The 14,770-nt window shown below is 31.9% G+C and overlaps 1 protein-coding gene across 1 annotated transcript in view; it reads right to left on the bottom strand.

The window, feature by feature from the left end:
• The window catches only part of LOC126771757 (neuropeptide CCHamide-1 receptor-like), a 251,636-nt gene that overhangs the window by 60,115 nt on the left and 176,751 nt on the right, over window positions 1-14,770 (bottom strand). The gene's annotated exons all lie outside the window — the stretch shown is intronic.

Raw genomic sequence — 14,770 nt, 5'->3', positions numbered from 1 at the left:
CGCCTGTGTTTGGACGGATTATAAAGTTTGACAAGACATTGAGATATCGGCGTTATTCACCAGACAATGTTTCTAATTCAAGAGCAATAATATCAGAAATAGAATAATGCTGGTATACCGGGATTCGTACATCAAACGATACTTGAATGAACGCCAAACGAAACAGAAATGTTGTCGATGCTATGTTTATCGACAGTTTTATTCTGGCTTTATCGATAAAAGAGCATACTTATCTAGTCGATGTTTGCGCGAAGATGTGGCCATCTGGTTCGAGTATTCTAGGTTTACGGTAACAATGAATTTGTTATTCGCGATGTGTATTGAGTTTTGTGTAGTTTGATTGTTTTTATACTTTAATACTCATCTAATCAAAATTATTTGTTAATTTGATGAAAGTATGTTGGATTCTGGTATATTTGTATAAGGATAATGCCGTCAAAACTTTTCTGATATTCATTTTACGTTTATTTGATTTGAATTATTTTAGGAAATATTATTTACTTTGTTCTTTATATTATAAACGGTTCTAAAGAATGCTTTTAGCATTATGCCTTTTTTATTATAATGCAAAAAGATAAAATAAAGTACAGACGTCTCATTGGAGCTAAGCCGTGTGCAAATTCATAACTTTTATACAAAACAACAGAGATTATAAAACTTTTGAAGAGGAAAAATTTTGCTGCGATGTTATTGAAATTTTATAGTTACTACTCATTTAGAATCAGGGCATACCTATCGCGGTTGCTATCTTAATTAGGATTTGCGAAGTTATTATTATTATCAAACATGGAAATGTTTTGCCTTAAAAACTTTAAGAAGTTACTCATACTAAAGCACGAAGTGAAAACTTAAGGCGAAAGATGGTTTTGCTACTTGAAATTGCCTATAAACTAGAACTTGGAGGCATTTACAAATAGTAGTATTATAATAATATAATTGTCTGTGTTTCTAGTTGTCTATGCTTGAAATACTATATATACTTTAGAATTATTTATTCAATTATTTTAACTATGTTATAATGTGTATATTTATGTATTATGTTTATTTATGTCATGTACACCCCTACTTTACTCTGTTTTATTTCTTTCCTCTAAAGCCTTTCCGATAAGGCCGCCTCTTGTACAACTTTTTTGTATGTTTTTTAGTATTATATACTAAAGCATAAATTTATTGTATTGTATAGATAATAACACGGCTTGAGACTAAAACGATCGCCTCCAGATGCTTATATAATTAATAATATAATCCCGACAGGTTTTACGATTTCATAAAGCTTCTAAAATGAGAATGTTGTGGCAATAATATCAGATTTTTCTCTACCCACACTTATCTAATGTAGTGTGAAAATTATCTTGCAGCTGTGCGTATACATCAATAGTTATTTGCCGACTTGCTTTAATAATTCAAAACTGATTTTGAGATTTACTTGTACTAAATAGATGAAAGGCTGGAGCTAAGCTACTGGTCACTTGATCACAGATTTGCCTACTCACGTGGTGATCTAGAAAGCAATCTAGAACGCTCCCCACTGTCCCAGTCTCCGATTGCAGGGAAGTGAGTATTGTGTTGCCTAGCGATTTAAAAGTCGTTCGATCCTTGGGATAGTCCAATTTGTCACCCTTTCTCCTTGTAATAAGCTTTACGCTGAATTAGTCGCGTAAATAGCAATTCCTTAAAACGAGCATTACAAATGTTCGCGTTTAGAAAAAAAAAACAAAAAAGGAAAGGAAATACTTTTCAGGAAATTTATACGAATGACTAAACCTTTAACTTAATTACGTTTAGAGGGATAACAGTAATTCATATTTTCATACTAATTTGAATGATACAAGTGACAAAGTAAAGCGGCCATTTTGTTTGAGACTCAGAACGCAAGTCTCTTTCATTCCGTAAAAGATGATTAGCTTTGTTAGATATTTTTCTTCTTAGATGTTTAAAGCTTGCGTCACATTTATCTTATTTAATTTGAAAAATAAAAAAAAATTGAATTCGATCGAAACATTTTTTTATTTTCATATACAATTATGATTTTTTTAGTGACAGTTTTGAGCGAAATGTAATAGATTGATATCAAAGTCTTTATTTAGACAAATCTAAAGAGGGAAGCTGTGTGTCGTGTAGGTGATTATACTTTTTCAATTGATTTCGATTCACATATTTTGAAAAGGAATTTCAGCGACTTGTAATTAAACAATAAATAACGTTTTTATAGGATATGATACATTTTTCTAAATTGATTTGAAATTGAATTGATTGATTTTGAATTGATTAATTATTACTATTAATTGAATCTGAATTCTTTTTTTTGTGACAAACAAAATTGAAATCAAATCATTAGTAGTTTTTTAACAATTTAAATAACATAAGTATTTTAAAAAACAAAATTCAATTTATATATTATATCATTTTCTATTACGTAATATATTATTTTATTGTTGATTTTTTTACCTATATTCCAAATAAGGCCCTGGATCTCGGGCGTTATAGTCTAGTCCTAGACCATCGTCAAGTCTTAATTATTCTATTAAGCACCAAGTGTGTCGCAATCCTAAAGCCCGTTTGATTAACTGAAGTACTAAAAAGGACGAAATAGACAAAGCGAGGAAATTAGGGAAAACATGAAATGGTCTTATTTAAGTGCAAATCAGTGAATACGCTTGGAATTATTTTTTGTCGCAAATTTCTAGATTGAATACTTTGTTTCTGAGTTATTCTGTATTTTTTTATCGCTGTTATGATACTATTAGTACAAATTATAGAATTCACTTTGCAATTTTTTTTAATTTTCAAATAGGTACGCACACTGGTCAGTAGGCTATCTGATGGTAGGTGGTGGCCCATAAATATTGGCACTGCAAGAAATATTAATTATCAGTATCACTGATATTTATACGTTAAAATTAGTTATAAATTATAATACTACCTAATAACAGATATATACGTTAGTGCCATCTATTGTACGTTGTGGGTTCTATAGTACTATTGATGATGATTATATCCTCCTAGGCGATTCCGGCCACGACGGACAATCTCAAGAGAGATTAACCAACAGTGCAGAACATATTATAGGGCACAAGTGTGTGCTTGCGCGTTCAGGCCCAGGACCACGCTTTGCGTGCTTTCCGAGGAACGGCAGTGTACAAGCTGTCAACCTCCAGATTCTGGGCTGGAACGGAGATTCTTCTACCGAAAAACCCAATAACTTTTTATTGGCCTGACTTGGGGTTTGAACCCAGAACTTTGTGATCTGCGGCCTTCTACTACTCCTATTATATTATATTAACATTCAAGCAAGTACAAACAACAGCAAAGTTTCAACACAATTTGATGAATATAATAATAAGTATAGGATTGCATAGGTTACAAAATGCACGGTATGCGTTGCAATGCTTTGTTCAAATGTATGCCGATCCTCAAGGCGATCGATTAAACGCTATAGAAATGCGGTGTATGTGTAAGGAGATATGTAACAAAAAGTCAAGTAAGAGTTATTTTATAAAAATATTATATATATATATATATATATATATATATATATATATATATATATATATATATATATATATATATATGTCTCAACTCGTGTCGGTTATATAGCTAGATGATGTATATAAACTGTATCGGTATATAATATATAATTTAAATTCAGTCATCTTGCAAAATAGTGTAATATAATATTAAAGAAAGGTATCGAAAAATTTTAGCGTGTTTATTTTTTTCTCTCAAACTTATCCTTTCGAGGAGACGTTCGCGTCTTCATTGCTGATAAAGGTCTAACTTTCTTTTCGTGAATTTTTGAATATTTTTATATACCAATTGGTATAAACTAGAGTAAAGTAACAAATGATTAAATTAAGTTGGTGATAATTCATTTAATTTAATATATTTTTAGAGTCGGTATGGTACAGTGGTTAGTGAGGCGGTGAAGGAATACATCGTGAGGTTATTTGCATGTGCCGGATGAAGATCCACCACTTGGAGTAATATGGTATATATATATGTTCTGGCATAACCTTCCCAAAAGGAAGAGTTATGCCAGAAGATATTAACAGTCTGCTGTTTTTTTTTACAATTTTTACTTACAAATAAAAAATGGATGACATATCTTAAAAATGAAAGCGCATAAAACAGATTATCACTCACGTATTGTTAAACATTTCATGTTGCACTCAAATTCATCTTACGACGATAGCAAACAATTCTATAAAGAAATTGCTACGCCTAGAAAATCCATTCTATTATATGTATTATACTCTTCGTTTATAGATTTTGATTTTCTACTATATACTGAGAAAATTCACGTATATTATATAAAATATTTGATTTGATGACACGCGTGATACGAAAATTGTTGGATACGAGTACATTTTAATAAAACTTAATCATTGATATAATGTATGAATTAAATCAAGAATACGCTCAAGCAAAATACATATGCAATGCAGTCACATACATAACTCATAAACCTCTTTTGAACTCGAAGACGAAGATGAGTAGTTTTCGCGAACAAAGCGAGCGAGATAGCTCTATGGAACGACCCAGGTGTGTAACGAAGATGATGAATGTAAATCATTTCGCTTATATATTGCTTGACGCAATTGCCCCAAATGTACCGACATTTATACTAATACAAAGTCGACCTTCGAAAAAGATTTCCGTATTTCAAATCGTGATTTTCAATCAGTTAACCTACTTTATACAAAGTAAACTAAGAAATCTTCCATAATATATATTTCATCAAACGTTTTTTTTTAATATAATTTCTTCAATTCAGTTACTCAGAGCTAAAGATACAAGCCCATTACTGTCCACATTGATGTTATGAGTTCTAACACCGTCTACAATAAGCGTCTATTTTATTTTAAACAATTGTATAAAATGTTAAATAAATGATTTTATAAATAACGTTTGCATATGGATTCAATGAAAGCTAAACACGATAGACTAGTTGAATAGCAGGAGGACATATATATAAACAAATTTGACCTTGAATGGACATGATATTGGTCGAGTTTCAAAAAAATGTAAGTGTATAAGTTGTTAAGTGGTATATATAGTGCAGCATAATGGGTAGATATTAATCAAGTATTTGTAGTGCATATTATAGCAAATCGCATAGAATTTTTAAATGTATACTTTATTTTATATATTTCCAAATTATATATGTATTCCGTTTGCAGTTGAAACGCTTGGACATTGGATTAATAGTGCAAAAACTTTCATCAAAAAAATTGCACCCCGTCTTATTGCTTCTACTTTTTTTTTTAAATGTATAGGCTAGCGCTTGACTGTTATCACACCTGATGGAAAGTGAGATACAGTCTAAGATGGAGCGCGCTTGCCTAGAAGATGCCTATTCACTCTAGTGGGGAAAACGGAGGTCGAGTCACTAGTGACCGTGAGGAGGCCTATGTCCAGCAGTGGATTAATGTGGGCTGAATATGATGAGTAACTGAAGGGCTGGTTATTTTTCGCTCAGAGAATCGGTTGCGATTCAAAGGGGAAATGCTGCTAGCATTCTTGCAACCACGCGGTCACGATTTGTACAGTAAATATTTTTAATTTTTATTTGTATTTATTTAAGGCTTTAATTTAAATAATTATGTAATTAAATATAATGTTAGTATAATTTTAATTTATCTTTATTCCTTTTTCCATTGGAATAAGCTATTTGTCATAACGAGGTCATGACGCGTTTTGACATCTTCTTTATGGCATGGATAATGGCAAGTCGTGGAAACACGTCAAATTACAAGAGCTCGTGAGTATTTTATTTCAGTGAAACTATCTATTATATTAGCTATTTTAATAAAATTCGACATTAAGGTAGTCTGGGACTTGAATATATCTGGACATCATTGACGCAGACTATAAACTGAGTGTTCAAGAGATCGGTGCTGAGTGTAGACTAGTAGTGTCAGCTGATCAGCCATTGCATGTGCGTTTGTTTGTATTTGTATATGTGATAAAAGTGTATAAGTTAATAATCAGGAGTAAACTTTTGAAAAATAGTTAAAGAATGTTGTAATGACAATAATTTATGTGTTAAATTATATTTTAATTTGAATTATACAAATTAAAAGTACAAATTTTAAATTTATTCATTAAATTGCAATATTAGTGTTTGAATTGTATGTAAGCGACGTATATTTCCCAGCGCTTATGATGGATGATCTAGATAATTAAGTTACTAAAATAGACAATTTTGCAACAGAACTCGTAGAGTTGAAACTTAAGTTTAGAGAACACATTAACGGAGAACACAATCAGAAATGAACAGTGGGTGCGTTGCTTTAATATTCAATAATAGAATTCCCCAAAAGAAGAAAACTTAGTCCATATTAATAAGACCCTTGCTGGAAAAGCACCCTATAAATTTTAGTACCGATGTTGATTTTGTAACAACGTTACAAACAGGGTGATTTTCTTTCATCATTAAGGAAGTTAAAGAATCTGAAGGCCTGTGACATTGGTTTTTCAGGCAGGAATAATCCTACTTACATAAATGACCACCTGTCCATTTACAACAAGGCTCTTTTGAATGAATCACGACGTAAATGCAAAGAGAAATGTTACTTATTCTGCTCGGTTCAAAATTGCACTGTTATAGTTCGTAAGACCAACAACTCACCAGTTATTCACATTACTTCCAAGAAGTATTTAAACAAAATTTCATTAGCGTTTATTATATTAAAGAATGTTACTTTGTTTAGTTTTTTAAGAAGTTTTTTTGTAGTTTCATATTTTTATTTGTTCTCATTGATATTTTAATTATATTTTTTAAGAAAGTTAGGCTGACATGGTATTGTTTTATGGACTTAAAGGTATATTTTAATTCTTATCTGGCATCTAAGTGCATTGAAAAGTTAGATCTCTTTAAGATTATTAATCACAATAATTGTAATCTAAAATATGTATTACTTTGTGCTGAAATATTTATTATCAAAATTTTAGAGGAGTGCGTACTAAAACTTTACAAGTTTTTTTCTAATTTGTTAAATTTCAATTATGACGTAATTTGTCTAAGTGAAACCTGGTTACTTCCTAATATATTTGATAAAGAATTTTTCGATTCACACTATAACGTGTACCGGAATAATCGTGACTGTGCACTTCTAGTGGTAAGTAAGGGTGGTGTAACACTTATAACGGTACGTCGTGGCATCTGTGTTGACATGCAATACTCGAGGACACCATTGTCTTTTCGAGGTGCTTATATATTATATAACTTTTGTTAATATAGTAGTCTCCATATCAACAGGAGTGCGATTATGAAGCCACATTTTTTGAGTTTTTATCAGATTTAAATTTAAATAACCCTTTTGATAAATATATTGTCGTAGGAGATTTCAACATAGGAAATATTGTATGGTCACATAACTCTAAAAATACACGAAAATAATTGAATCATGCAACTATTTGCTTTTAAGTGCTTCTCTGGATAGGGTCAGTATAATGGGATTTTTAATTGTAATAATAGACTATTGGATCTCATTCTGTATAATTATAGTTGTTCGGTCGAAAGAGCTATACCATTATCTTTGCCTGAAGACACTCATCATCTGACTTTTTCTGTGTTGATGGATATTATGTTGAATGACAGAATCATTCATCATTTACGTTATGCTCCTCGAATTGTTCATCGCTTTCATGTTGCTAACTACAACGCAAATAACAATGAGTTAAATAATATTGATTAGGTGGAACAATTCGAAACATGTATTGATGATACATGATATTATTAACGCAGTAGATAAGGTTTATTTAATAGTTAATAATATTGTGGATCATTTTGTACCAGCTAAAACAATATAAAATATGAATAAATATCCTGTATGGCTTAATAAGTGTTTAATTAAATTGATTAAAAAGAAATAACAAGTACATAAACGATGGAAAATTTATGGTCATAATAGTGACTATGACAAAATTGCTGACCTTCGACATAGAACTAAATTAAATGAAAGAAAAATAAAAAAATAAATAATATAAAACTTAGTTTTTATAATTGAATTTTGATTTATTTTCATACATTATGTTGTATTATTGGTATAAATTGTATTTTTTTTGTTCGAAAAACACATTTGCGAAAGCGATTGACAGGAAACTTTCATACAATTTTATTTTATACTTTGAGGACATGTATTGAATATTTTGTGAGATATTGTTAATTATATCTGTGTTTTCGAAAACAAAATCTTTCAACCGATAGCTTTAACAAAATCTAATTATACTCGTGCGAAGCTAATCGATATCTTGTCCTATCTAAGAACAAACAAATTTCAGATAATATCAATTTAATCGCTCTTGAAATTTATATATTTTCTTATAGTTTTACCTTAAATTATGTCTTCTAGTTTGCAATACAATATCGGCCTTACTTTGAAACGATGTGTAGCGGGTGATTAGTTAATCAATGCTGTGTCTTTTTCCTTTGAATGTCAAATCAATAATGGCAGAAAGAGATAAATCAGTGTTTAGCTAAACAGTTGCTAATGTTTATAAGTAAAGACGTATATAGTAGAGATTAATTAAAGCGTCAACGATTTAGACTAAGCGTCAAGGAGATTTAACGTAAGGGCTCAGTTATATAAATGCCCGAAAGGTGTCTCCAGTGGGTTCACCCCTCAGCTTAGGAATCGTCGAGCGTTTTATTCAAATGAATAACGGACCTATCATTATTTTCTTTGACCAAATGATAGTGATTTAGAAAAAGTAATAAAGTGAGCAACACCGTTTGGTGATAAATTTAGGTAACTATACTGAGCTCATTTAGCCGTATGTAGGTGTCTGAAAAAAAACCTCTAATTTAACCTCCAATTTAGCTCCTTCGAATCATTTTCAAACCAAACCAGCCGTGTAAGATTTACTAGTTCTAGCTATTTACGTTATCTGAAGAGAATAATCAATTAAAGAAGACCTCAAAAAACGTATAGAAGCTTTCGAGATGTGGGCTTATAAACGTATGTTGGCCATTAGTTGGACTCAAAAGGTCTCGAACGTGGAAGTTCTGCGACGCGTCAACCAAAAACGGCAACTTTTGGAGACTGTCAAGAAGAGAAAAGTTGCATATCTCGGACACGTGCTTAGGCGTGAAAGATATGAACTTTTGCAACTGATTATGATGGGAAAAGTTGCCGGAAGGAGAGCTGTTGGGTGCAGAAAAAAGTCTTGGCTGTGCAACATCCATGAATGGACGGGAATCGCGAGTGCTGTCGAACTCTTTCGCCTCGCGAAGAACAAGAAGGAGTATTTAAAGCTGACTGCCAACCTTCGCTAGTCGGAGTGGCACTCGAAGAAGAAGAAGAAGAGAATAAAATTGACATTGAATGTTTGTAAAGTAAAACGTTTAAACGTTTAAACGTTTTGGAGCTTATATCACCACGCTGCTCCAATACAGGTTGGTGGAATGCACATGTGGCAGAATTTCAGTGAAATTAGACACATGCAGGTTTTGTCACGATGTTTTCCTTCACCGTAAAGCACGAGATGAATTATAATCACAAAGTAAGCACATGAAAATTCGGTGGTGCTTGCCCGGGTTTAAGCCCACCGTGATCATCGGTTAAGATTCACGTGCTCTTACCACTGGGCCATCTGGGTCATTACATCACTACTACGATGTTACTGATGTAACATCGTAGTTTAATCAAAACTTCACGTAACTTTGTTCAAATTGGCTTATACTACCCAAAAATACACCCACACATTATAAATCACGAAACCCTTAAGTTTTTGTCGGAGCTCTGCTACTAACCAAATTTAGGAAATTGGTCATAAAGTATATAACGTTTCACGTTATTACAAACAGCAGGCGGTTCGAAGTATATATGGTATATACGATATTGGCCGTACAGATAACAAAATTGGTTGTTGTAAAAAAAAATACCTTGATATAAGCCGGGATAGCCGGGATAGCCGGTGGTAAGAACGCGTGAATCTTAACCGATAATCGGGGGTTCAAACCCGGGTAAGCATCGCTGAATTTTCATGTGCTTAATTTGTATTTATAATTCATCTTATGCTCGACGTTGAAGGAAAACATCGCTGAGAAACTTGTATGGGCTTGAAATTCTGCCCCATGTATATCCACCAAACCAAACTGCAACGGAGCAGCGCGTTGGAATAGGCTTCAAACGCGTAATGGGAGAGTAAGCTTTAGCCCAGCAGTGGGCTGGACGTTCATAGGCTGTTACTTATGTATAAATACGAAAACTCAGCGGTAGTTGATGGCTGAGATTTGAGCCCGTAAGCTTTCAAAAGCGGAAAATACTAAAATTTACGAAGCGCGTTAGTAAATAGTAATAAACAAAGAGTAATGCATATTCAACAGTCCTGACTTGGATAGTCTACGTGGGCAGACCGCAACACAAAACAAAATAGCAAGATCAAATAGCCTCTAGTGAATTAAATTCATAATAAAGTGTAGAATTGCATAATTGACATATTTTTCATTAAATAAAATTTACTCATGTAAGTTATGTAGTAAATTGGAAATTATTTAGTTGTATATTTGCGATTAGACAGTTTTTATTCGTAAATTTGTCATATTTAAAACCAGCACCTTAACCTCGGCTCCGGTCGCTTTAATAGCTCTTTCTTCAAACTTTCATACTAACTTTCATCCTCTTTGTCACTACCTTAAGGGATAAATTACCAAAAAAATCTTCCTTATTACTAAACTACTATGTAAAAGAAACCCGTATACAAATTTTCATGGTGCTAACCTTAGTAGCTTGGGTTGTGCGTTTATGTCAGTTATTCTTTTAAATATATATCGATAACAAATTAAAATGTAGAAGAATATTTTTCATAGAATATTTCTTTTTATTAAAAAAATACTAACGAGGAACTCTGAAATGAGCTTATAATAATATCCTGAGACATTTTTCACACACGGCCATCTGATCCCAAATTAAGCTTGTACAAAGCTTTTGCTATGGAAACCAGACAACTGATATACTACATATACTTCTTTTCTTTTTGTAAATACATACTTATATAGATAATTACACCCAGGCTCAGGACAAACAGATATGTTCATGCACACAAATGTCTGTCCTGTGTGGGAATCGAACCCACAACCTTCGGCGTGAAAAGGCAAATATCTACCAACCAAGCCAACCGGCTCGTAAAAGTTTAAAACCAGAATGACAATTAAAAACATATAACCCATAACAACGAGGGTATGCAATTTCTTCTAACTAATAAATTACATCGCCACGCCTTCAGAAACACTTTAACGTGAGTTATGAGCATATTTTTCGCCTATTGTTCAATTTATTTAATTAAATATTATTCTAAGTGGGAGTTTCGTTTCATAATTTTACTTATATTATGTTATAACCCTGTGAGGTCTTGCTTTATAATTTTATGTACAAATAAGGATAAGTTTATACTGAAGGCCTTTTTAATAATGATAAATTAAACAAATATTATAATATAATCAGTAAGCAAAGCAATGTCTAGGCTAGCTTAGTTTCATATACCGATCTAGACTGGCTTTTCACCGTTAAGAGTGGTTGCCGTGATCGAAATTGACTGGGAGGTTATCAGTTTCATTGGATTGGCATGTTTAAAAAAAAACACTTGAAAGACTAAAAATGTCTATAAATGTTTCTATAGAAAATCTTATTTTATTATTTCAAAATCTTACTAAGTTGTTAGTCTGAAATAAGTAACATTTTTTATTTAAAATATTTGAGACAAAACACTTTTGTCTTTTTAAAAGGTTATAGTATATACATTATAAATAATAGTTATATTTAAAAAAAAATAGTGGCCACAAATAATAAAGTACTAGCATTTTCGAACGAAAATATTGTGAAGTTATTTAACAGCAAACGGAGGACGATTAATATGTGACAGTTAATTAAAATGCGTCAATTTGTCAATTATCTTTGCACGGTGTTTTGGCGGGAAACGAAGTTAATAATTATATTAGAAGTTTTGGAATATTAAGTGCTGTATTTAATTTGATGCAACACTTATAATATTGTCTTATTTTTGGCTGAGAATGTTTTAAGCAGTATTTAGAACAAGATTAATATTTTGGAACAACGCCTAAAAGCAAGCGGATAAGACATGTTGTTTTAGCCAAGCTGAGCTTGAATGATGCCTGTATTAACTAGAGGTTGACTAAACGACCCAGTAACTCGCCTAATGGCTTCTTCATTTAAATTAGAGACCACAAAAGATATCTGGGAGACTTATAAAGGCGTTTGTGATAGTTTTAAGTTCTTTGATATTTCGATGTGGGTTTTATAAGGTATTTTTGAGCTGCTGTTACATACCAAGTTTTGGTACGACTTTTTCAGTTTAATTTGCGACCGCTCAGACTGGTATAACTTTTTATCTAAGTACGTAAACTTGCTGTTATATAGTAAAAATACGAGTTCGTAAAGAGAGAAATGCTGAGCCCAAAAGTAGGATACTACTTTTGGGCTCAGCATTTCTCTCCTATTTAAAAGTTGATAGTGTAAAAAGTACACTGTATAATATATTAAAATTTAGTATCTATATTATAAATAATAATATATTTATATATATAAATAATAAAAAATATATAAATAAAAAGGGTAACTATTATGAAAGAAGCCTAAGCTGCCGCCTCTTCAAGATTTTTGCCTTGGGCTCCTCTACTATGGATAGTAGAGTATATCATTATTATATCCTTTAACCTTTTCTCAATAATGGGGTTATCTAAAGCGAAAATATTTATTCAAATAGATTCAGATAAGCAAACTTGTCATCTAAATATAGTACAGATTAAAAAGAGTATTTAAAAACATTCAGGTATACATATATAGAATATGAAATATTTTTGCACATAATTTTTGTCTGCATTTTTATACAACGTACGTACATATTTATGGTAAAAGTTTGCGTTTTCAGGACGAAATTTTTGGTAAACACATTATAGCTACAAAAATGTCTCAAGTTTAGATGTTTGTTTTTTTGTATTTGCATGTAACTATTACTTATCCTGCATGAAAATTAAAGAATATTAACATCACGTTAATGTTATATTTTTTTTCAGCCTTTTGCCGTCCACTGCTGGACGAAAGCGTCCCCCATAGAACGCCAACCATCCCGATCTTGGGCAGTCCGCATCCATCCTGAACCTGCCACCTTTTTTAAATCATCGGCCCATCTTGTCACAGGGCGTCCTACACTACGTTTGCCTAAGCTAGATGCGGTATTATATATTTACTGGTGGTAGGGCTTTGTGCAAGCTCGTCTGGGTAGGTACCACCCACTCATCAGATATTCTACCGCAAAACAGCAATACTTGATATTGTTGTGTTCCGGTTTGAAGGGTGAGTGAGCCAGTGTAATTACAGGCACAAGGGACATAAAATCTTAGTTCCCAAGGTTGGTGGCGCATTGGCTATAAGCGATGGTTGATATTTCTTACAATGCCAATGTCTAAGGGCGTTTGGTGACCACTTACCATCAGGTGGCCCATATGCTCGTCCACTTTCCTATTCTATAAAAAAAAAAATGTTATATGCGGTATTGTGACTCGATCCTGTCCTTGAAATAAGTACCTACAGCCACGTGGTGCGTAACACGCGATAGGGCTGCCCGCCTACAGTGTTTTAATTTCATATAACTACTAGAGCTTTTCTAATTTTGCGATTATAAACATTATATTTTTAATTTAAAAAAATAAAATTAATTGTTTTTGAAATACGAAGTGTTATAAAATTATTTTTAAATTCCGTTAAGTTCGTTCGACACTGCGGCACAATCGTGACATTAGTGAACCGAGTGTATACAGAACTCGCGTTGTGACCGTTTATTTGTATGTATATAGAATACTGTATATATAACATTACAGTGCTAATAACATAATATGCTACATTTTTAAATAGTGTTTCACCGAATATGCTACATTATTTAAATAGTGTTTCACCGAGTTTAAAATAATAATTTATTCACTATTTAATTGTGATATAAGAATCTTATCTGAAACGTTGTATGTTGGTTGTATAATATTTTACACAGACTGCATTATTGTTTTACAAATGATATCCGCTTTCAAGTTGCGTTTTTAAGCTAAGGTTCGCTTACAATTCACGAGTGTGCGATTTCTCCGACGTATATGGAGATAAATGAAATATCTGTTAGGTAAATAAATATCTTGAGTCTAGGTATAAGTTATAGAAATAAACAACTTTTAAAAAGTCCCTATATATTTTGATATTTAACAATGGTAAAGATCTCAAATTCAAAATCTAAGTTAGAATTTATTTAGTTTTGATATGTTTTCATCGAAGAAATCCTTTGTAATATTTACAGTCAATTTAGACAATCATAATAATATTATGTGAAATGACGTCATATAAGAACTTCAGCGAATATTATGTGTGACATATTAAGCGTTAAGTCATTTATTCCGTCATCCACACGCCTGTGAATTATTTATGAATGCAGGAATACTTTAAGATGAGATGAGTTTTACATAATGTGCGTAATTTATGCCCTTCAAGTTAATTTAATAACTGTGCAGTATTAACACGAATAACACCATTTATTTGGTACTAACATACATACGCAATGGATATGCTGTACTACAATAATGTGTGCTTGTACACTTAAATAATATCGACTCTACTATTAGCTAAACCGAAACTAAGCCTAGACAAAGTTACATACACTTTGTTACACATTTGTTCATATTAAGTAAATTAATTAAATTGAATTTTACTCTTGTTTTATTCATTTTAGTTTAAATATAAGTTTTCGATGGTTTCTCTAAATATTT

This window comes from Nymphalis io, chromosome 11 (genome assembly GCF_905147045.1).
Source record: "Nymphalis io chromosome 11, ilAglIoxx1.1, whole genome shotgun sequence".
NCBI classification, from domain to species: Eukaryota; Metazoa; Arthropoda; class Insecta; order Lepidoptera; family Nymphalidae; genus Nymphalis; species Nymphalis io.
The sequence above is the reverse complement of the archived record's forward strand: the minus strand, read 5'-3'. Positions and strand labels throughout refer to the sequence as shown.